This window comes from Staurois parvus, unplaced genomic scaffold (assembly GCF_062004578.1).
Source record: "Staurois parvus isolate SC_StPar_1 unplaced genomic scaffold, SC_StPar_1.0 ptg000048l, whole genome shotgun sequence".
NCBI classification, from domain to species: domain Eukaryota; kingdom Metazoa; phylum Chordata; class Amphibia; order Anura; family Ranidae; genus Staurois; species Staurois parvus.
Window position 1 is genome coordinate 18,388,093 of NW_028317844.1, and position 23,776 is coordinate 18,411,868.

At 40.5% G+C, this 23,776-nt stretch overlaps 1 protein-coding gene across 4 annotated transcripts in view; it reads right to left on the bottom strand.

Moving 5' to 3' along the window:
- The window catches only part of FUT9 (fucosyltransferase 9), a 263,707-nt gene that overhangs the window by 118,366 nt on the left and 121,565 nt on the right, over nucleotides 1–23,776 (bottom strand). For 3 of the 4 annotated variants that reach the window (XM_089665375.1, XM_089665372.1, XM_089665373.1), the window contains exon 2: nucleotides 14,894–14,984. The exons of the other annotated variant lie outside the window; for it this stretch is intronic. The gene's annotated coding sequence lies outside the window, so the exon portion shown is untranslated. The remainder of the gene's footprint in view (nucleotides 1–14,893; nucleotides 14,985–23,776) is intronic. 4 annotated transcript variants of the gene reach the window in all.

Below are 23,776 nucleotides of genomic sequence, written 5' to 3' on the forward strand. Positions count from 1 at the left end.
AAATACTGAGCTAAATGATCTTACAGCTGAACTCCAGACAAATATCTAAATACATACTGTATATGAAATGCATATAAGAGAGCTGTTTTACCTGCCAAAAGAGGATGGCACCACTGCTATCCTTGCAGCATAGGCAGAGACAGGTTCCCAGTCATGTGACAGCCAGTCACAGCAGTCACGTGAAGCACTCACATGATTGGGAAGCTGTTCCGCTGTTGGTGAGAGCTTGATCAGTATGCTGGAATGCAGCACAGACCCTCTGAGCCACATGCGCAGTGGCTGGGTATTAAGGCCCACCTGCCTTGTCTTTGCATATATGCATTGTGCATATAAGAGGTTAAGGCACACAGTGGTGTCATTTCTCAACCTGCTCCCTGCTAAGTGGACAGTGAAGAAGCAGCAGTAGACTGAGTAGGTAATCTCTTTTCTCATGCTGCTCCCCTATCCAATTGGAATGTTCCTTATTAGCCTCTTCCACTGTCTGAGTGCTCCTGTACAGGGGAAAAGCAGTGGGCTGATTTCAAGCCAAAGTCAGGTAGTTACAGTAAATAACTTACAAGTAAAAGTTGCATGCCATGACTTATTAATAAATGCAGAGATGCATTTATTTATGTCTTTTATTTGAAATTCAGCTTTAAATATATATGATTAGATAATCACAGTCATTCATCTATTTTAATATAAAACATTCCCAATCAATATCTCAGAACAATTATACAATGTGGAAAATGACAGTCAGATATGTCAAGGAGAGCATAGAACAGGGAAGCTTTTCTTTTAAATCAATGTAAGTAGCACAACTGGAGAAAGCCTGTTTGGCATTCTGAAAGAACAGCTGGAACAATTATCCTAAAGTTTTGTTATTGGCTGCTCGTTTGATGGTGCTGAAAATCAAAAAACAGAAGCTATAATGGAGTACAGGCCCACATCAAGACAATATTCTGAATACACATGGTGCTATGCTTACAGTCTTAATTTGGTGATTACTGATGTCACACAGTGTGCCACTCCTCATTCTTTGGACTTTTCGAAAAACAGCTTTTTCTTGTTATTTTTCTTAGAGCCCTAACATCACTCTTCGGTTTGGACTGATCAGGTTTGCTTTCAGGGTCATGGTCATGAAAACTGCTCTAAGCTTAAGAAAATTGGTGATACTAGATGGTGGAGCAAGCCAAGAACACCACATACCATCAATCGTTCCATTGTAGACCGATCAAGGGAATTGTATACTCTCCTGATGCACTGGTTGGAATCCATTGCTGAATCCCCTAGATTAGATGCTAAGGCCGTGTGAGTCCAAAAATCTGCCTCAGATTTAGACTAGATATGAAAACTTTATTATATCATTCCTGTTCATGCAAATCTTTGATATTGCTAGTTCAGTTTCAAAGTGTCTGCAAACTCGTGAAAATTGCCATAAACCAAATTATGTTGCTTTGGGATTCACTTTCAAACCTAACTGCAGTAGCTGCGTAGTTTGTCACAAAGGCAAGAAGTACCCTTGTGGAGCATTCTGTTAATGCTGTAACTGAAAGCCATTTACCTCAGAAACGGTTTACAAGGAAAAAAGAATGGCTAGAAGGTACTCACAGGATGGCAATTTCTAATTCCCTAAATGGTTTTAATGTCAGGTTTTCTATTTAATCTGTGTTCAGGCGGCATCCAGCCTAGAGGACAAATTCCCAAAAAATGAAATTCTGATCTGTGATATGTCCTATTTAGAACCCAGATGGTTTAGTCAGATCAAATAAAGTGACATTTTAACAGAAGCTCTGTAAACTGCAGTACAACTGTCTAAAGCTGATATTGTTCACCCCAAATTTAAACTTCTTCCTCCAAATCTCAATGATGTTTTAGTTGAGAACAAATGCTTCACTAATGTGAAACATACAGCATGTGAGAACTGTTGTACTTGCTGCTATAGGATTTTGTTTGACCATAACTCTGTTGCATATACCAACCTTTTTTAAGTATGTACAATACTTACTACTCTTGCATGTATCCAAGTGCTTATGAAAGAGTTTTTTAAAGTAAAAAATTGTTTAAAGCAGAATATGGTCTGTGATAGGATAGGAGCTACTAGAGTCCCTTATTGTACTGAACAAAGCGAGGGATATCAGTAGACGCTTAGCTGATTCTTGACAAATTTGTTCATACTTCTTCCGTTCTACAAAAAATTTATTTATAGCTCAATACAAAAATCAGGCAATAATCCCAATTCCACTGCTCCCTCTCCTTACCCCTTAGAGGCATAGTATATTACTGTAGGTTATTATCAAACAGTAAATAAGGGGATAAAGGCTGACATTTTAGCTGAAAAACATTGCGGGTACAGCTAATGAAAACACTAACTCCCTAAACTTTGCTAAAATCTACATAATCAATGTCAAATGTACTGGGTAATGCAATGATATCAGTTCTGTACCACTGCTCATCATCCTCATCATACTTGGAAATACTTGCCTGATAACATCCTTGATAAACTTGCTCAATTTCCTTCACTCTAACTAAGGAAGCATTGCTAAAGTCTACATAGTTTATGTCAATATCTTGAGCACTGGTAATAAGAGGATTTTAAAGTGTCATTAAACCCACAGACACCTGTTCACATGTATGATACATTAAAATGGTTGTAAACCCTCTCATATATACCCAGTGATATGAATAGCCTCAGGTTATACACAGAGGTGAAACAAATCTTCCTACCTAAGTTTTACTTGATTATCTGCAGTCTTCTCTTTTCTACATCCCTTCAAAAGAGCTGATTTTAGGTAAAATCCTTATGCATTTGTCAGTATTACAAAGGAGGGGGTAGGGAGCTGCAGTTAGAGCTGTGTGAGAGCTGATTGGAGGAAACGGAGACACCCCCCACACACACACAGGAGCTATGTTCTGTATAGACAAGCTGTCTGCTGAGCTCCCCCCCACACAAATGTATTTTATGTATCAGGAAAACTTCTCAAAAGTGACTCATGCTGATAACAGAGAAACAAAGCACCAGGGAGAAACAACACTTAGAGCTTTGAAGATAGAAAAGTAAACACTACATAAACAATATACATGTATATACACTGTATATATACACTCACCAGCCACTTTATTAGATACACCTGGTCAATTCCTTGGTAACACAAATTGCTAATCAGAAAATCACATGGCAGCAACTCAATGCATTTAGGCATCTAGATGTGGCAAAGATGACTTGCTAAAGTTCAAACTGAGCATCAGAATGGGGAAGAAAGAGGATTTAAGTGACTTTGAACGTAAAATGGTTGTTGGTGCCAGACAGGGTGGTCTGAGTATTTAAAAAACTGCTGATCTACTGGGATTTTCACGCACAACCATCTCTAGGGTTTACAGAGGATGGTCCGAAAAAGAGAAAATATCCAGTGAGCAGCAGATGTGTGGACGAAAATGCCTTGTTGCTGTTAGAGGTCAGAGGAGAATGGGCAGACTCATTCAAGATGATAGAAGCCAACAGTAACTCATGTCGATATGAACCAAAATCTCTGGCGAATGTTTCCAAAACCTTGTTAAATCTATTCCATGAAGAATTAAGGCAGTTCTGAAGGCCAAAGGGGGTCCAACCCAGTAATAGCAAGGTGTACCTAATAAAGTGGCCAGTGAGTGCATATATACACTATATGATCAAACGTTTGTGGACACCTGATGTAAGGGAGTTCCTGCAAGGAGAATTGTGATCGGGAACGCGCATGCGCGAAAGAGATCCCACAGAAGAATTGCCGGTTGTGCGCAGGTGTGCAGGAATGCGAGATCGTGCACATGCACGTGCACGTGCACATGCACGGCAAAGATTGGCGCCAGACGGGCTATTTAAGGTTCAGATTAGCACAACAGTGCGTAGAGAGCTTCATGGAATGGATTTCTATGGCGAAGCAGCTGCATCCAAGCCTTACATCACCAAGTGCAATGCAAAGCATCGGATGCAGTGGTGTACAGCATGCCACCACTGGACTCTAGAGCAGTAGAGACATGTTCCCTGGAGTGATGAATCATGCTTCTCTGTCTGGCAATCCAATGAACGTGTCTGGGTTTGGCAGTTGCCAGGAGAAAAGTACTTGCTTGACTGCATTGTGCCAAGTGTAAAGTTTGGTGGAGGGGGATTATGGTGCGGGGGTTGTTATTCAGGGGTAGGGCTTGGCGCCATAGTTCCAGTGAAGGGAACTCTTAAGGTGTCAGCATACCAAGACATTTTGGACAATGTCATACTCACAACTTTGTGGGAACAGTTTGGGGATGGCCTCTATCTGTTCCAACATGACTGGGAACCAGTGCATAAAGCAAGGTCCAGAAAGACATGGATTAGTGAGTTTGGGGTGGAGGAATTTGACTGGCCTGCACAGAATCCTGACCTCAACCCAAAAAACATCTTTGCGATGAATTAGATTGGAGACTGCAAACCAGGCCTTCTCGTCCGACATCAGTGCCTGACCTCACAAATGTGCTTCTGGAAGAATGGTCAAACATTCCCATAGACACACTCCTAAACCTTGTGGACAGCCTTCCCAAAAGAGATAAACCTGTTATAGCTGCAGAAGGTGGGCCAATTCAATATTGAACCCTACGGACTAAGATGCCATTAAAGTTCATTTGTGTCTAAAGGCAATACTTTTGGCAATATAGTGTATCTTTCAATTGTTCACTGAGCATGACAATGGACAATGTACAAGTCAGGTGGAATCATTTGTCTGAATTTAATGGCTTTTTCTGGTGGGTCCCAGAGTCCCATTGCACCCCTGTGTATAATATATATGATATGATACTATATTTTATATTAAAAATCTAAAGCAGTAATATGAATACTGTACATTGTTAAAAAATACTTATATCTTTTCGGATTTCATTCCAGAGCAATACTCTTTTTGTTGTAGCCATCTTTCTGCTTTGAATTGGTTTTGCAGTGCAGCATATTGAAAGGTCAAAAACAGAAATACTGGCTAGTGCTGGCAAGGAGACACATTTGCAGGAAAATCAAAAAGAAAACTGTGGGCACAAGCTTTAATAAATTCCTCGGATAGGCTTACCAATGAAGTTTTAAAGTTCAAATGATAAAATATGGTGGACTAAATAGCCTCAGTGCGTAATTGGTACTGTTGTACAAGATTGGTGTTGAATATTTCTGAGGTGAGTTTTATGTTAAGAAAATTCATATTATTCATCATAGCTTTGTTCCAAAGTTCACAAAAACACCCTGAAGCCTATGACATTTTGTCATTTACAATAGCTGACACAGTGTCAAGGGAAGATTTACAATAGAATAATTATGAAATTCAGTATTTTAACATGCACAACTTTTTCACAATTATTCTTACATAATGTCCTCTCTTGAGGCCCATTGCAATCACTTCTTACTGTCTGTTAGGAGCATGAGTGAATCTCACACTCCTACCTCTCCCGCATCTGCTCAGCCATGCTCATGTCCTCACTGCAGAGCTACAGGGACAGCAGTCACTCTGTTTGCTTAGCCTTCCTTTTCTTCTGGATTAGCCACCAACAACACGCCCTGCCTCTAGTTGTCCAACTCTGATTGGCTGCATGTCTCTGATACCAGATTTACAGTGTAAGCATCAGATGCCCAAGATTGTTACTCTGCTTGCTGTTACCCTTCATTTGGATCCCTTGTTGCTGACCCCTGCCTTGTAACTACTCTTTTGGATTGCAACTTGGATTTTACCTTGAACTGATTATTGAATTATGCTTACCTGCTGCTTGCCCTAATCTCAGAAATGTCTGCTGGATTACAATTGCCTGCTGCTAGCCTTGACCTCAGAACTGTCTATTAAATTACGCTTCCTCACTACCTGCCCTGACGTCAGAACTGTCCACTGGATTACATTTGCCAGCTGCTTGTCCTGACCTTGCACTCTCCCGGGATTATACCACCAGCGGCTGTCTTCTAACCAACCATCCCCAAGCCCAATGGCACCAGAACTGAACCAATAAGACAGGAAAGGGTACCTACCCTTGTCTTATTGGTTCAGTTCTGGTGCCATTGGGCTAGGAACTATAGCATTGTGTTCTAAGATCTGGGGGCAACAAAGTACTCATAGACCTGATTGCCTTAAGACAATGGGGGTGGCTTAAGGCAGAAGAAACACTCTGCAGCTATATTTTCTGACCTAAGTATCAGGCTGTTTGTTACATTCCCCACCTGTTCCACCAGACCCTGAGCCTAAAGTTTCTTTGCCAGGCCACTTTTTCAGGGACTTGTTCTCTACTTTTTTCCACAGCTGAAAGCTTTTTCTCCAGCTCAGGCTGTGCCCTATTTTCTCTGAGACTCAGCGGGTACGCATAATTGCCTCCCATCTCTGTTACAAGAAGAACCCCAGCTTGTCCCTGGATAGCCCTGACTTCAGTGAATAAGTTTTTTTTAAAGCTGTGGGCTTTCTCTGTGACAACCCAGTTTGCACTCATATGGCTGAATCCTCTGTCAGAGCTGTATAACAAGGTAGACGTTTGATAGAATAGTACTGCTTTAAGGTTACTGTACTCCCTGACTCCAGATGGAATGACCCGACTCTGAGAAATAAGTTTAGGTAGGGGTTGCTAATTCTATTTTAGATTCCCTGGTTCACTACCACAAACCCAACACCTTGGAAGAGGTCATGCAGATAGCTATTAAGGTAGACAATGTCTGTGAGAGCCTTTAGTGAAAGTGGTGTTCCAATCTCCAAGTATCCCCACAGCGTCTCTTCCAGTGGCACTGCCAGGACCCTCTGCTCAGAATCCGAAGGAACCAATGCAGACACAGTTGTCCCCAGAAGAAAATGCTAGATATGCCACTTCACTGCCAGATGCCCTACCAAGCTAGGAAATGCCAAAATCTAGAGAAGTCTAGTTCTACTCCCCTAGAAAACCCAGTACCAGGTCCAAACCAGGATCAGCTATTTGTCCCTGCCCAGCTTACCCTGGATTCACTGACTCACAACCTATTGGCCATTTCAGACTCCGTCAGTAAGTTTATCAACAGGGGTCTTATGAAGCACCTCTTGCTACCCTTAGAGTCCCTTTTCAATTATCACGATGGATGAATCCCCTCTGTCCCCAAGCCTGGTTGCCTGGTGTACTTCCCCTGTCACCTTGACCATCACAGCATTACATCAGGAAACTCTAAACTTTTATCTGATAGTATCCTCTACATATTCACTCATCTTAGACTACGCCTGATTAAGACTGCTCAACCCACACATCACGTAGTCCACTGGCATAATCACATCATGGTCCCTCACATGCTTGCTTGAGTCATCATAGGATACTGGCTAAAATTTCCATCTCCCCTCTCCCTCCTTGGTATGCAAATTTCAAGTACACTAATCAGTCCCTAGAGACTTATCTCTATTGTTTTGTTGCTGGCAGTCAACTGAAATGGTCCTCTTCCTTATGCTGGGCCAAGTTTGCATACAATAATTGGCTTCACCTATCCATGGGGGTACCTATGTTTTATTTATGTTGATGAAATATTGCTCAAAAATTCTCACAGATCTGGAGTAAAACACAGGCTAGCCTGTCCTCCAGTTCTAACTCCCAGAAACACTTTATCCCCATGCCCCTCAGGTTAAGGTCAGGGTTTAGGTCTGACTCTCCACAAAGAACTTAACTCTCAGGGTTCCCACCCAAAAATTGTGATTATATGTTTTTAAACAAGAATAACAAATTCTGAATCATTTAAGCTTTCCATAAATCAGCCTATCCATCCATATGAGCATTCTGTTCAGAGTCAAGTAGGTGACCCCAGCGACCCCTTTTTAAAACACAAACCCTAGTTTGATAGGCAGCAGGTTCTTTGGCAAGTGGTAGTAGGGGAGTTGATTAATTGCAGCATTCCTGCCCCCATAAAGTATGAGAAGGTCCTTCCTCTGCCTCAGTGAACTGGTGTTTGAACGCCTTGCCCATTCACCAAAATGTAAAATTAAATTCTATATCACAAGTACACAAAGGGTAAGCAAACATCTTTATTAGAAATAAAACAAACCTATCTTTCCAGTTATCACTTTATTAGGAAAATTAGTCCAAGTTGTTCTTCATATGTTATTTCCCATGCCTTTGGTCCAGAATGACTGAATCATTCACTGAGGTGATTCATAGTAGCAACTAGACTACTGTGAATCTTTATTTAGTTCAATCATTAGACAGCTGGAAATCACAAACTATAAACATGTGGGAGTTTCTCTTTCTGATTTTAACCGTTGCCAGGGTTTTGATAGATTAGAAGACTCAATGTGAGCTGGCTGATTCAAGAAAACCCTGATGCAGTGAATAAAAATGGTTTTCTGTTAAAGTGGTGTTGCATATCAAAATAATAAACTGGTGTAATACATGATGTGGTATCCTTGTTAACCCTTGGACAATGTGTTGTTTCAATGTATTATGTATCAGATGAAAGGGAAAGGATTCCATTACCAGTTAACTGTTGACAGGGATGAGGAATACTCTGACCCCACTGGAGAAAAGTTGATAGTTTAGCACCCTCCTAGATAGGTTGCTAGGATACTAGGTACATTTAGCTATTTTTGGTTCCTCTGTAAACATTGGAGCACCTTCTGATTGCTTTGGGTTGTTCTGCATCTCGCAGGCTTCAGGATTGATTGTTCCACCTTGCATTCATGCGCAGGAATGTCAAATGAGCAGCTTTAATATTTATTGTGTTTCAGACAACCCTTTGGGAGCTGTGCCCAGTAAGTGGCTGAAGGGGCTGATAAATAGTCTGAGCTTTAGAACAGCAAGGTCTTCCTGTTGAAAGGATTCCACCCATCTAGGTGATCTCTGCTGATTCTAGCTGATGTTCTTTGAGGTCCCAGCTATGGTAGAGCTGGGGGGCCTACACCTGACAGTATGTATGACAGCTCAAGATTTCACCTAAAGGATCCTGTCTGCACAGCCTCAGTAGAAGATACTGTATCTGGAGAAAGCTGAATGGACAAAGCTGCTCCCCTGACTTTGTGAGTACTGTCCCTACCTCTGGCCTTCCCTAGTCACTAGTGAGGGAAAGCTTTAGTCATCATCATTATCTTTGCTGCCGTTATCATTATCTGTGCTGCAGACATAACTACTGCTTGTGCTACAAACTACTTTATGGTCCTCATCTGTAAACCTATAGACTATTCCAGTCTGCCTTTATCTTTGCTAAAGTTACTTAACTAGATGTGAACCTCTAGACAGTTCCAGTCTACCTTTACCTGCGCTAAAGCTAGTTCATGGTCCCCAGTCATGAACATATAGACTGTTCCAGTCTACATGTACTTGTGATACTGTAACCGAGTGAGAAGTGTTCTTTACAAACAATATCTGATATTTTGCAGTATCCCACTCCCCTTCATCCTCTCCTGTTACAAGCTCTACAAGCAATAAATATTAAAAAGACAACCCATAGTTTGTTTAATGGGCCAGAGTAAAGGGACTGTTGCTGTGTGCCTGGCTGCCTCTGCACCATTTGAGAAAGAACGCGCCAAATCTACAGTGGCCCCTCTGAGGGTAGCACTACACTGGCTTTATTTGTGATGGGCCTTTCTTAATTAGAACAGTTGAAAAGGCTTACCAATAATGAAAATATATGGATCGGGGTTGGATCAGCTGATATTTGCAACTCTCTTGATCATGCAAATTAGCATGGTATATTTTGAATCTAGACATATAAAGGAAATTAATTTAAATATGTCTGCAAATATGTTTAATTAAAATGTGAAGCACCCTAGGAGCCCCAAAGCCTATGGTGCTGTAAAATGCAAAGAGTGAGATTAGTTCCTTAAGTTGTGTTTCTACCTGCCACCTCCTACCTCTAACACTTCACTCTGGGCTATCAAAACACAAAACAGTCCATCATAGAGACAAACCAATAGTATAGCATGGAAGGGGATGGGGCAATACATGAATTCCAAAACTATTGCTATTGCTAATCATAGTTCCTATGTGCATATTTGAGCTTCCTAAGATTATGGTATCCAAGAGACCTCGACCAAGTATGGGAACATACTGCTTTGATCTAACAGATACATAGCACAGAGGTTCTTTGTCCACTGCTGTCCCACATGCAGCTCTCTGCTCATAGCTGGCCCATTAGAGGCTGTTTGTAGCCTCTCCTTAGAGCATGCAAGACAAAAATCATCTCATCAATCAGATCTTGGATTTTATATTATGCATTGAAACGGTCAAGTCATTCCCCTAAGCTTTTGGATGTCAAAAAATGTTCAGAAACCAGATGATTGAAAGGGCCTGCATGGTTTAGTAAGCAAACCACAGAGTTCTTAAAGGAGAAGTAAAGCCATAGCTCTTTTGGCTGAACCTCTCAAGTGGATCACAGGAGTGCAGTTCGTTCTGCACTCCTGTGACTCATTTTCAGCTGACAGTGGACTGAAGCCTGCTGTCAGCTGATGTCACTCATCCAGTCAAGGCTGGGGACAGATCCCGGCTCCCCACCCCAGAGTCTGGAGCCGAACCTGGCTCAGTCTGTCAGCAATCTGCTGAGAGCCTGAGCTGGCCACTCCCTCGCCCTCCACAGCCCAGCACTCCATTGAGAGGGGGAGTGGCAGAGCAGACAGCGATGACTGACAGTCACTGCTCTCTGCTCACAGCGGCAGTGAGAACTCAGCGAGTTGTCGCAATTAAGAGCGGGCGGGATATAGATCTAACATCAGACTGATGCTGCATCCACCTAGGTAAGTATAATTGGAGGGAAAAAACTTATTTTTTAAGAGTCTAAACTAGGGTAGTTATATGTGAAATAGCTTAAAAACCCCTACTACCACTCTGCATGAACAAGTAATCAAGTCCCCAACATGGCCAGAGACCTAAAACTTGTTACTTTTAAAAATCAATATAAATCTTCAGAAGGGGGGGAGCATTTTTTCCCAGTTGATACTTCATCAGATACAAGGGAATGAAAAAAAAACAGTATAACAATCAAGAGGTCTATTTAATGTTTTCTATTAGGCAAATATAGGGGTAGGGAGGGATTCAAACTTTTGTAAAGTTTTTATTGTTGTTTGTGTCCCCACTAAGGAGACTTTCTATCAATTCCTGTCCCAGACAGTAATTAGATAGAAAACATTTCCAAAACACATTTTGTAAAAACTTTTTTTAGCTAAGTCTGGAAGTATTAAAATTTCTATTACATTTTGTTCTTGTTTTCCTGTCTTAATAATACATGTTTTCCATATTCCTAGACTTGGTCTGCTGTCTGAGTTTCCTTTGGAACATTTCTGTCCCAGTAAATAAAAGGAAATCCCCCCGAGTGGAGTCACAGTCAACAAACATTTTACAGCAGTTGTAATCCCAAAACTACCAAAAATGGGTTGGGAGGTGAGCAAAATTTGGCTAGTGTTTCACTGCTTTTGTCAAAGACATGGGAAGCAGAGTCACATTTCAGAAGCATCCCTTGGCTGTTCCAAAATTTTTAAAAAATATATATTTTTGTTGGATAGGGCTTTAGGCCTTACTACAATTCATCTCAACTCCACTTTTATTTGTCTATTTGTCTTTCAAGGTAAAAATTAAAATAAAATAAAATAAAAAGTTGAGTCTCTCTCACCAAATCTGAGACCACTGGGTGGTATGGCATAGAAAAGTGTATATTACTACTTTAGATATGTAATGAAACACACCACATTACCTGACATAAAGTAATTCTATATTCAGATTGAATGTAAGAGAGTTTGGAATTTTCACTCAAAGGGAAATAGTATGCATTCTCTTTTTTCTTTGTCTATTCCCTTTTAAATTGGTTGTAAACTCTGTTCTTTACCTACAGGTAAGATTATAATAAAGCTTACCTGTAGGTAAAATGAATATCTCCTAAACATGCACCATTTAGGAAATATTCTCTCTTCATTTAATCCGGCGCATGATCTCTGAAGGAATGGCATACCTATGCCATTCCTTCAGAGCTGTGTGCCATGGTCTGGGACTCCCACGCACAAGCGTGGGAGGGACGTCATTGCGGCCCAGCATGCCAGAAGGCCGGACCTTGGGAACTTGGAAGGAAGATGGCTGAGGATGGAAGCCTCTACAGCGGTGACAGCACGCTGCTGGAGGGCTTTGTTTTAAGGTATGTTTTACATAATGTGCCGGTATGCGATGCATACTAGTACATTATGATATTACCTTGCAGGGGACATTTTTTTCTGTGGTTTACTACCGCTTTGATGATTACAAGTCTACAGACTCATCTTTTATTGTCATTACTTGTCTACATTTAATTGCAACAATATATATCTAAAACTGGGTGCCATATTTAAAGTTGAATTCTAGGCAAACATGAATGCCAAAAATAACCTGAATTCGACCTGGTATCAGCCTCTTGAATTACTAAGTCTAGGAAACAAGACACAAAAGCTCAGTTTTTCCTGCTAACCTGTTAGCTTCTTCTTTGTAACTAAAAAGCATTTTGAGCATATACAGTGGGGAAAATAATTATTTGATTCCCTGCAGATTTTGTAAGTTTGCCCACTTACAAAGAAATTAAGGGTCTATAATGTGTAGGTGTATTTTAAATGAAACAGACTAGAGACAGAATATCAACCAAAAAAAAAACACAATACAAATGTTATGTTCAGTGAGTAAAATAAGTATTTGATGCCCTGCCAAACAACAGTAATTCTGGTTGCCACAGACTGGCCATGTGCTCATGTGGTACACAGATTAGTCCTATCAATTTAAGAAGGTGTTCGCAATAACAGCTCGTTATGTGTAGAAAATACCTGTTCACAGAATCTCTTTCTTCCATTAAAACCTCACAACCATGTGCAAGACGAAAGAGCTGTCAAAGGACATCAGGGTCAAGATTGTAGACCTGCACAAGTCTGGAATGGGCTACAAGACCATCAGCAAGAAGCTTGGTGAGAAGGAGACAACTGTTGGAGCGATTATTCACAAATGGAAGAAATACAAAATAACCATCAATCACCCTCGGTCTAGAGCTCCATGCAGGATTTCGCCTCATGGGGTAAGTATGATTGTGAGAAAACTGAGGGATCATCCCAAAACTACATGGGAAGAGCTTGTGAATAATCTCAATGCAGTTGGGACCACAGTCACCAAACAAACCATTGTTAACACAATATGCCACCAAGGATTGAAATCCTGCATTGCACACAAGGGCCACACTCCTCAAGAAGGCACATGTACAATCCCATATGAAGTTTGCCAATGAACTTCTAAATAGTTCAGAGAAGTATTGAGAGAAAGTGCTGTGGTCAGATGAGACCAAAAGTGAGCTCTTTAGCTTTAACTCGACACGCCGTGTTTGGAGGAAGAAAAATGCTGACTATGACCCTAAGAACACAATCCCTACAGTCAAGTATGGAGGTGGAAACATTATGGTTTTAGGCTGTTTCTCTGCTAAAGGTACAGACTGACTTTGCAACACTGAAGGGCCAATGGACGGGGCTATGTATTGTAAAATCCTGGAAGAGAACTTTCTTCCCTCAGCCAGAACACTGAAGATGGGTCAGGGATGGGTCTTCATGCATGACAATGACCAAAAACATACCGCCAAGGCAACAAAGGAGTGGCTCAAGAAGAAGCACATTGAGGTCATGTTTAGCCAGTCTCCAGACCCTAATCCTATAGAAAATTTATGGAGGGAGCTGAAACTTCGAGTTGCCAAGTGACAGCCAAGAAACCTTAAGGATTTAGAGAAGATCTTTAAAGAAGAGTGGACCAAAATCCCTCCTGAGATGTGTGCAGGGCCAGCGCTATCACTAGGCAAACTAGGCAGCTGCCTAGGACACTCTGCTGTCCTAGGGTGTAGCCACAGCCACTGGTTTCCCTACTCTCAACCATGGCCGGATCTGGGGAGGTGCTGGGGTGCTTCCACAGGCCGGTCTTTCCATGGATGCTGTGCCTGGTCGCTGAGTCCCTTTCCCCATCCCCTCACTCATGGCTGGGACAAGAGGAGAGCAACCTGGAGCAAAGAAGCCTGCAAAGGATAAATGGCAGGAGAGAGCCTAGAGGTGAGGGCTGTGCTCTCTTCCCCTGTCAGTGAAGCAATCTTCCATAAAGTATATAACTCAGGATCGCTCTTACATTAACATGTTCAGTGTTTGACTCATTGCCTGGTTCCCTGCTGCCGAGAGATGAGTGATCATTGAAGATAGGGGATGAGGTAATCAAACTGTGTATAGCCTGAACTAAGAGCGATCCTTTGTCATCTGCTGTATGGAGGATTGCTCCACTGACAGGAGTAAGCACAGCACAACCCGCTCCTCTACCCCAGGCCGGGGTTTGTGCAGGAGGGGGAGATGGGGGCTATTTGTGCTGGGAAGGATAATTTGGAAGGGGTTGCACTATGAGGGAGAACTAGGGAGAACATTTGAGGGGAAAGAGGATGTGTGCTAGGAGGAGTGAAGTAGAACTACAGGTGAAGTTTTATTTTTGTTTTGAGGGGCGAGGGGATGCAAGTAGCTGGTCTTGCCTAGAGTGTAAAATAGTCTAGCACCTGGCCCTGGATGTGTGCAAACCTGGTAACCAACTACAAGAAACGTCTTACCTCTGTGCTTGCCAACAAGGGTTTCTCCACCAAGTACTAAGTCATGTTTTGCTTGGGGATCAAATACTTATTTTACTCACTGAACTACAACTCAATTTATAACATTTGTATCATTTTTTTTGGAGTTTTGGTTTATATGCTGTCTCTATCATTTGAATTATACCTACGATAAAAATTATAGATCCTTAATTTGTTTGTAAGTGGGCAAACTTACAAAATCTGCAGAGGATGAAATAAATATTTTCCCCACTGTATGAGCTACCAAGCAGGAAAAGGGCCCATCCCTCCTCTAACTCAGCTGTAATTTAAAAAAATACTTGCATGCAGTTCAGCTTTAATTTGCACAGCATAATGGGCTTTCTTATAACAAAGTCCAGCATTTCTGCTCACCTGTTGGCTGATTCTTTGTAATTAAAAATCCATTTGATTCCTTATGAGCTACCAAGTAGAGAAGGGCATGTCCCTCTTCTGAATTATTCAGCTGTAGGTGGAAAAACTAAATATTACAAGGACAATTCACAAAACAACAAAAACGTGCACAATATAAAGATGAATTACTGTGTAGAAATGATGGAAATAGCTTCAATTATATCACTGCTGGCTGACATGATAAGTACAATATTTTTATGCAATATTTCATATTTACCTTAGAAAAATTAAAATGTATTTTAGTGCTGAACATAATAAAATAAATAAAGGCAATTATATATAAACAGTATACATTTTCTTAAATATTGTGGTTTTATCTGTACCAACCAATACCAAAGGGAATGTTTTAGGTCTGTTTATGCTTGTTTGAAATTACATTTTACAAGCCTTTGTATTCTCTATCTTTTATGAGTTCTTGGTTAATGTGCAGTGACACTTTATTGGTGCACAAATCTCTACAAACAGGCAGTTAACAGATTTAACTGGGCTGCTTACAGCTTATTCTCTAGAGGGGTATTCCATAAAAGAAGCAAAAAAGTAAGATATGGAATAATGTATATCACTGAGCTGTACCAGTTACAAAGCACCAGAGAGATAAGTAGCATGTTAAGGCACAGGACAACTTTTAAATGTCCCGTGTAACTACCTGCAATCTAAATTTTAACAACTAGTGCTGTTCCCACATTTCAACCAATTTTTTTTTTGCAGATAGGGCTGACACAGTTTAGAACATCTACCTGCTTTTTATTGCTACCTGTGTCCCCTTTATGGGGATTTTCCCTTAAGTCCTGTCCCAGTGATCAAATAGGAAGTGGAATAACCTCTAGGAATTGCAATCTTCTTTAGATTTACTGACAACTATGTACTGCAAAGGCCTACCTGATTAGATATGGATTGAATTGAGATTTGTGGTAGATCTTTGTATTATATTGTTTTAGTAAATCCTAAGTAGACATGTTGTTGCTTCTAGTGACTACAAACATGAAGGAAACCGTGCATAGATGAAGAATCAGATTATTCTAAGGCTAAAGAAGGAGAGGATGTAATTTTCCGGGTACATGCTTTGGGGCATTGGTCCATGTTATACAGATTACACCTAGATGTAACAAAGTGTATTTCATCTGTAGGCAGGTGCAGTCTGTTTTCTCCACTGCAGGTGGCACTCATCTGTAGCAGTAATGCAGATGGAGGAGGAAGTCGAGAAGAACCTAGCTCCTCTATGGTTTCCTCAGTCACAGGGAGGCAGCTTTTCAATTGGATGCTGGCACCCCATGTGAAATTAGCGTCCATCTTGGGTCATGCAGAGTCTATTTAAAACCCTGGCTCCTGGGTTTGGCACGCATTTCTGCAAGTGGTAGTGTAGGGGCAGGAAACCTGTCTGTCAGGGACAGTGCTTAGCATCAGGGAAAGGTTCCGGAGGATTAGGGAAGGTGCATGTACACGCCGCCCTTCCTGCAAGCCTCCCCTTTGGGTATGGACTGGCCAGGCCACATTCCACCTCCGGGACTTCAGTATTCTGTCCCATCACTGTTACATCTCTTGACTGTTCCCAGTCAAGTTGCCTTCTGCTGGGCCTGTTGTGTGTTGCTGGACTTTTGTTACAATATATATTCCTGTTACTGCACCTGGACTCCAAGTGTTTTCTGCTAGCAGCACCATGCTGCACTTGCCCACACGTCACTTTGCTTACAGGTGCTTTATGATTGAATTATGTACACATGAGGTGTGAAAGGTTAAAACAGGTGAGCATGAATCCTTTTGAAATCTAATTATGAGAACAAGAGGTAGGCTGCTGCTTTCCTAATTTTTTATCCATAACCTATCCATGTGCTGCAATCCATTTCAACCCCTTACAGATCAAAATTTTAAGTCTATGGTTTACAGAATAATGCTGGTTTACTAAAGTTTGCACATTTCTAAAGGTAGGACATTTTTTACCTTAATGCATTCCCTACATTAGTAATTGTATCACCCCCAACCCCCGTGCCTGTCTGCAGTGACGCTGGTCTGTGTCCCTCCCCTCAGGTACTGTAAGTATAACATGTTTATTATTTTAGTTAAAAAAATACCTTTACAATCACTTTACATACTTTACTCAATAAACTGAGTAAAGATGCACTTCAATTATCCAATTAAGTGCAAATAAAACAAAGAGGAATATGCTTTTCACATGATTTAAAAAATAAAGTGAAACTTTAATTTATTGAATGAAGATTCTTAACTCCTTTAGTAAATAACTATTACTATTTAAAGTGGTTGTAAAGGTAGGACATTTTTTTTTACCTCAATGAGGGGAATGCATTAAAGTAAAAAATGTCTCACCAGTTATATTGCACCCCTCCTCCTCCCTAAATACCTAAATAATTCTATTTTGATCAAGCGCACCTGCAGTGGCACTCTCCTCTCTCTGTACTCACAGGACATGGAGGCAGCAGTGGCAGCCATTGGCTCCAGCTGCTGTCAATTAAATCCAGTGGGGAGGAAGTGGGGGGTAGGGCTGAGTGCACTGTGTGTGTCAATAAGAGTGAGCCCACTTGTGCCCTCCAGAGGATTTACGGCGCTGCGTTATTTTAACTGACAAATGCACGGTAATGCAACGCTGCACCGAAATTAAATTTACGTACTTTTTTCCCACGAATAGAGCCCCTGCGCATTTTTATTTTTTGCACTATAAAAAAAATTAAAAAACAAGACAATTTTGAGAAAAAGACAATACTTTTGACCTTTTGCTAATAAATATGTCCAGTAAAAAAATTTTAAAAATCAAATTTTGTCATAAATTTAGGTCAAAACGTATTCTGCTACATCTCTTTGCTAAAAAAAAATCCCAATACGTATACATTAATTGGTTCACATGAAAATTATAGCGTTTACAAATGGCAGTATATATACTGAGATTTTATTTTATTTTTACTAGTAATGGCGGCGATCAGCGACTTATAGCAGGACTGCGGCGGGCAATCTGACACTGGGGGGAACTGACTTGGTGTCAATGACATCCCCAGAGACACCAATACAGTGATCAGTGCTAATAAAAAGCACTACCACTGTACTAATGGCACTGGGCAGGAAGCGGTTAACATCTGGGGCAATCAAAGGGTTAACAGTGTGCTGTGTGCTGTTTTACTGTGGGCTGTGTGTGTGCTTCACTGTAAGAACACTGCTTTGCATGGCTCTGCTATACAGAGCCATGCAAAACAGTGTGCAGGAGCTGACAGGGGAGAGATCTGTATTGTTTACATACAGTTCAGTCTCTCCATTGGTAAAGCTCCTTAATCACTGGGTGCTGGCGAGTAATCACCGGCTGGAACCCGGAGATTGACAGCCAAGGCCGCATATAGCGACGTGGGTATGGCCCCCTACCCGGAAATGCAAAATCATGTTCATTAGTGGTAGTAGAAGAGAATATTCTGTTATCTGTACTATCTGAGTTTTATAGGCTCAAGACTATAACTGTTTAAAATGTATTTTACTAGGCTTTAAAATTGTCGCAATCAAGGATACGACACATATGATGTTTGCTAGAACCTTTTTTCAGGGTGCGTTATAATCATGGAATGAATGACAATTATAAAATCTAGAATTCCGGCCCAAACCTAACTGGTCCTAAAAATGTCCCCTCCCTCCTCCTGACACCTATACTAACCAACCTGTTTCAGAGAGAGAGAGAGATATATACTTACCGTACCTATTTTCAGCCAGTCAGTAGCTACTGGGGAGAGGAGAGTGTGCTCAACAATGGCTGGGAATTCCACCAGTGTTGCCGTCACCCATAGGCTCCCATGTCCCAGCTGTTGTTGGCAGTCCCTCCTCTCCTCTGGAGTCGCTGATGGCTGACACAGGGATGCTGGAGCATGTGAGTGGACAGGAGTAGACTGAAAACAGGTAAATATATACATCTTTTCTTACGCAGGTTAGGGTCTGTTAACCCCGGTGCACTTTTACTAAAACACACCTTCCCAGTGCAGCAAAAAGAACGTTAAAGATAGTCACCTTTAAATCCTATCTAACTATTCAGATCTGTGCACTGCATTTTTTACAGTGCACTGTGTATTTCAAAAGTCCTGCTTGCAGCATCTTTAGTAACATGTTTGAAAAACACATCAAAAACACATCTTCCATTATAGTTGAAGTAAATGCACCAAAAATGCACCATGCATTTCTGAGTCACATGTCAATTTTTCCCAGGTGACTAGGGATGAAAACACATGCAAAACCCATGTAAAACACATAATGCATTACATTCAAGTTTAACGTAATTCATTGAAAACGTGCTAAAAGCGCAATATGCAATAAAAAAAACACATATTGCATTTTTATTTTTCAATATACCAGTGCAAATGGGTCCTTAGTCTGCATACGGTTTAGGAGGGGAGAAGGGGATATTTTTACGACTATTAAGATTGGAATTCTGCTTTAACTGAACTGAGTGGGACTGATTTACCATGAACTAAAGGCGGCTCACTTAGCAATGTAAATATTCACTTAGTAACTATGATAACGCTGCATTCACATCTTTTTTTTTTTAAGCTCTACTCCTTTCATAACTCAACCCAAATATGTTAGTGATATAATGTTTGTCAAATCTGTCTTTTCTTGAATTGTTAACCATTATTTACAATATATATTTTTGTTTGCCTATTGTTATTTTATATATTTTTGAATGCATATGTATCCTTATTTCCTTTCCATTTAAAACATAGGCGTTTTCCAACAAAAAAACTATTTGTTATTGTTAGTCATTGGCTTTGGTTGTCTATAATCCATTAGCCTGAGATGCAAATCTATTTCAATTAATTTCCCCCAACGGCAGCGTCAGCCCTTTTCCTTTCTCTGTGTTCAGGTGAAATCCGAAAATTCCATCTGGGATTCAGCAGTGAACTCTATTAATAATGATGAAATGTTATGGGTAATGACCTAGTCAAAGAGTAAAAGACCTCAGGCAGTCTGGCCTATGATAGAGAACGGAGAGATAGGCATAAATGGCAAATCTATGTTCCCTGAGGGAGAGTTTTATAGGGGTGAAGGTCACAGAGTTCATTGCTCATCATCATGTATTTTACTTATCTTTGATGAAACAGAAGTACAATATCAACTGTGTAATTATGCTTACTTATATTTCTCTATGACCTCTATTGGTCTTTTATATTTGATGACATAATATGGAGCTTATAGAAATATAGTTTGCTTTGTTGATCTACGGACATTACAGCTTTGAACTACAGCACTGTACTGATTGGGCTGTATTTTATTCTACTGATGTTTATGTATGGCTGTAAATGACTCACCAAATGTTTATGCAATGTTGGACATCTGTATTCTGAAATAAAAGAACTAGTGATGTCTTATTCTGAGTCACTGGACCACAACTGGTAATTTCCTTTAATTTGGTGCTTTACATGCAAATTATTCTGTGGATGTTGCAGATTTTAACTGCAAATGCAAACGGAAGACATTTAAAAAACAAATAGCATGGAATTGTGCAAACCTCATGGAAAGGTATGCCAGCTCAGTGTTTGGTGCCGAATGCAAGGCTAAGCCAATTTAGCTCTGAAAAGCACAAGCAAGATCTATCGAAATACACTGTGCCATCTGTTGCGTAAATCTGAACAGTAAATCAGCACAATGATAATATGGTCAAAAACAATTGATATTTTTAAGGAAGATCTGCAGCAAGCTTACCTTACCTTTATATTCTCTACTGGGTGCTATTTATTTTCATTGTGATTTAATATATTTTATCAGAACACAAGAACGCCTTATCTGGTAAATACCAGGTCCCAGGCATTCTAGATAATGGGTCCCATAGCTCTCCGGATAACCTCATATCTATACTTTAATCTTTAACCCTTTATTTAGAAGACTGCTTCAGTTGTTCTTTGCTTATTGGAGCCCTTAGAAAATGTACCCTGTTACTGAAGAGTACAATTATCTTCTTCTGCATGTTGGGTACACTTATTGTTTATGTATAAACCTGACATGGTTTAATTTCTCTTATTTGGAATGCTACATCCTTGTGCACAACATGATGAGTGTAATTCTCAGGATCTTTTCTTATTGTGTGCAAATGGTCACATTGCATATAACACTTCTCTTGTTCTGTATGCTGCCTGCAATTCTTAGTATCTACTCTTTTCGTGAATGCATAGATACTGAAGATGCCATTTTTTTTTTTTGTATGCCGGGTGTAGTTCTCAGTATCTGTTCTAGTTCAACATTTGACAATACAGCACATTTTTTTTTAATCAGAAAATTTTTGTCAGTATTTATGGTGTGCGCCGATGGTGGTGCAAAAACAACACGTAGAAACAGACAACGGAGTTTGAAATGGTACATCGAGATGTTTTGGCAGGTGTACGATAAGAGCAAGTAATATATTCTCAGTTCACTTCAACAATGAAAAGCATAAGTATCACCATCAAAAATTCTACCATAGATTTAACATCTGTTTAAATTTCTGATATTGTATAAAGAAAATGTAAAGAATTGTCTAATAAAGAAAGTGCAACAAAATGTGAATTGTGTACATCTCTCTTTGTTAACAACCTTTAAAATAGCAAAAACAAACAAAAAAACTTCTGCCTGCAAGTTAAAAGTGGTTGTAAAGGCTCAAGGTTTTTCTACTTTCATGTATTCTATGCATGAAGATAAAAAACCTTCTGTGTGGAGCAGTGCGTCCAGCATCCTCAATACTTACCTGAGCCCCTTCGTGATCCAGCGATGTGCACGACAGCCTCGGCTGTCCCAGGTCTCTGCCTCTTTATTGGCTGAAACAGCAAGCAGGAGCCATTGGCTCCCGCTGCTGTCAAACACAGCCAGTCAGCCAATACAGAGAGGGTGAGCTCAGCTCAGCCAAGCCACAGCTCCATGTGTGAATGGACACACGGAGCAGCGGCTCAGGAACACAGCTGCTCAGGTGCCACCATAGCAAGCTGCTTGCTATGGAGGCACCTGACAGAAAGGAGGAGCCAGGAGCGCCGGCAGGGGACTCAAGAAGAGGAGGATCCAGGCTGCTCTGTGCAAAACCACTACACAGAGCAGGTAAGTATAGACATGTTTGTTATTTTACAAAAAACAAAATTAACCTTTAGTATCGCTTTAAGAGTATAATGTGCTAGTAAAATGTATGTATTGATGCTGCACAGTAGCACGTCTCTTGTTTTATATGCTGGGCCTAATTCAGTGCCTGTCTTTTTCTGCGTGTATGGATACAGCATCTTCAACTCTTTGTGTTGAGTGTAATTCTCAGCATTTTTTCCTATTCTGTATTTACTTTTAATATTCTTTCGTATGGCAGCACCACCTCTCCTGTTTTGAATGCTTTGTCATTTTCGGCATTTGTCCTTATAGTTTATGTATAGATGATTCACAATATAACAACTTTGATGTTCTGTATGCTGGGTGTCATTCTTAGTATCTGTTCTTATTCTATACAGTATGTGTAAACTGATTACAGCTTATCTTGTTCTGTTTGGACGGTAGAATTCTCAGCGTCTGTTCTTATTCTGTTTGTATGGACTCTGCATATCTCTTGTTCTGTATGCTGGTTGTCATTCTTATGATATATATATATAGTGCAGCGCTGTGATGTGATTTAAAATAATATAAAATAGTTCATCAAGTCTTTAGTCACAATAATAAAATCAAATATGTGCAGGCCTTCTCCTCATTAGGTGACTGGAATCAAATAGTAAAAATGCGCACTCACCGACCGCACATTTTAAATGCGCCTGTGTGTAATCTTATCCAGAAGACCAGCCAGGCATGCAGCTCCAGAACACATATGGATCCTCCCTATTAAGCACTGACATCAACCTTGGGTGTAGTAATACCTCCAGATCCAGAGACCCTCTCGCCCCAAATGATAGGTAGACAGGGATCCCCCTCCTGGTTCCAGGTACCCCAAAAATGGAAGATGTAGATCTGCAACCCTCCAACAGGAGAGTCAAGGAAAAAAGGGGAACGCCAATAGTGTGGTAGGTTCAAAACCTTTATTGTAGCAACACACATAAAGCCAGGGTCACATATACATACATACACTATTAGCCAATAAGCGGACAGGTAAGTATGAAGAAATAGTACTAACCCGGCAGTGGTAAAGATCAGAGACCACTGGACCTCCTCGTGGTCTCAGTGGTCAGGAAGTCACACTTGCTAATGGCTCCTCCTGAGGCCTTTTGTGCTAAATGCACTTCATCAGAGGATGGACGCCACTCTGGAGCTGCATGCCTGGCTGGTCTTCTGGATAAGATTACACACAGGCGCATTTAAAATGTGCGGTCGGTGAGTGCGCATTTTTACTATTTGATTCCAGTCACCTAATGAGGAGAAGGCCTGCACATATTTGATTTTATTATTGTGACTAAAGACTTGATGAACTATTTTATATTATTTTAAATCACATCACAGCGCTGCACTATATATATATCATATTTCTGTTATGAGGTCCGGTGATCCCTTGAAGTGTTCCAGCTGCTGATTTCTCTGAGCGCTCGCTATATATTTACTATTTTATTTTTGGTTGTCATTCTTAGTACAGTATCTGTTTTTGTTCTCTATGTACAGGTGAAACTCGAAAAATTAGAATATCGTGCAAAAGTTCATTTATTTCAGTAATGCAACTTAAAAGGTGAAACTAATATATGAGATAGATTCATTACATGCAAAGCAAGATAGTTCAAGCCGTGATTTGTCATAATTGTGATGATTATGGCTTACAGCTCATGAAAACCCCAAATCCACAATCTCAGAAAATTAGAATATTACATGCAATCAATAAAACAAGGATTGTACATAGAACAATATCGGACCTCTGAAAAGTATAAGCATGCATATGTACTCAGT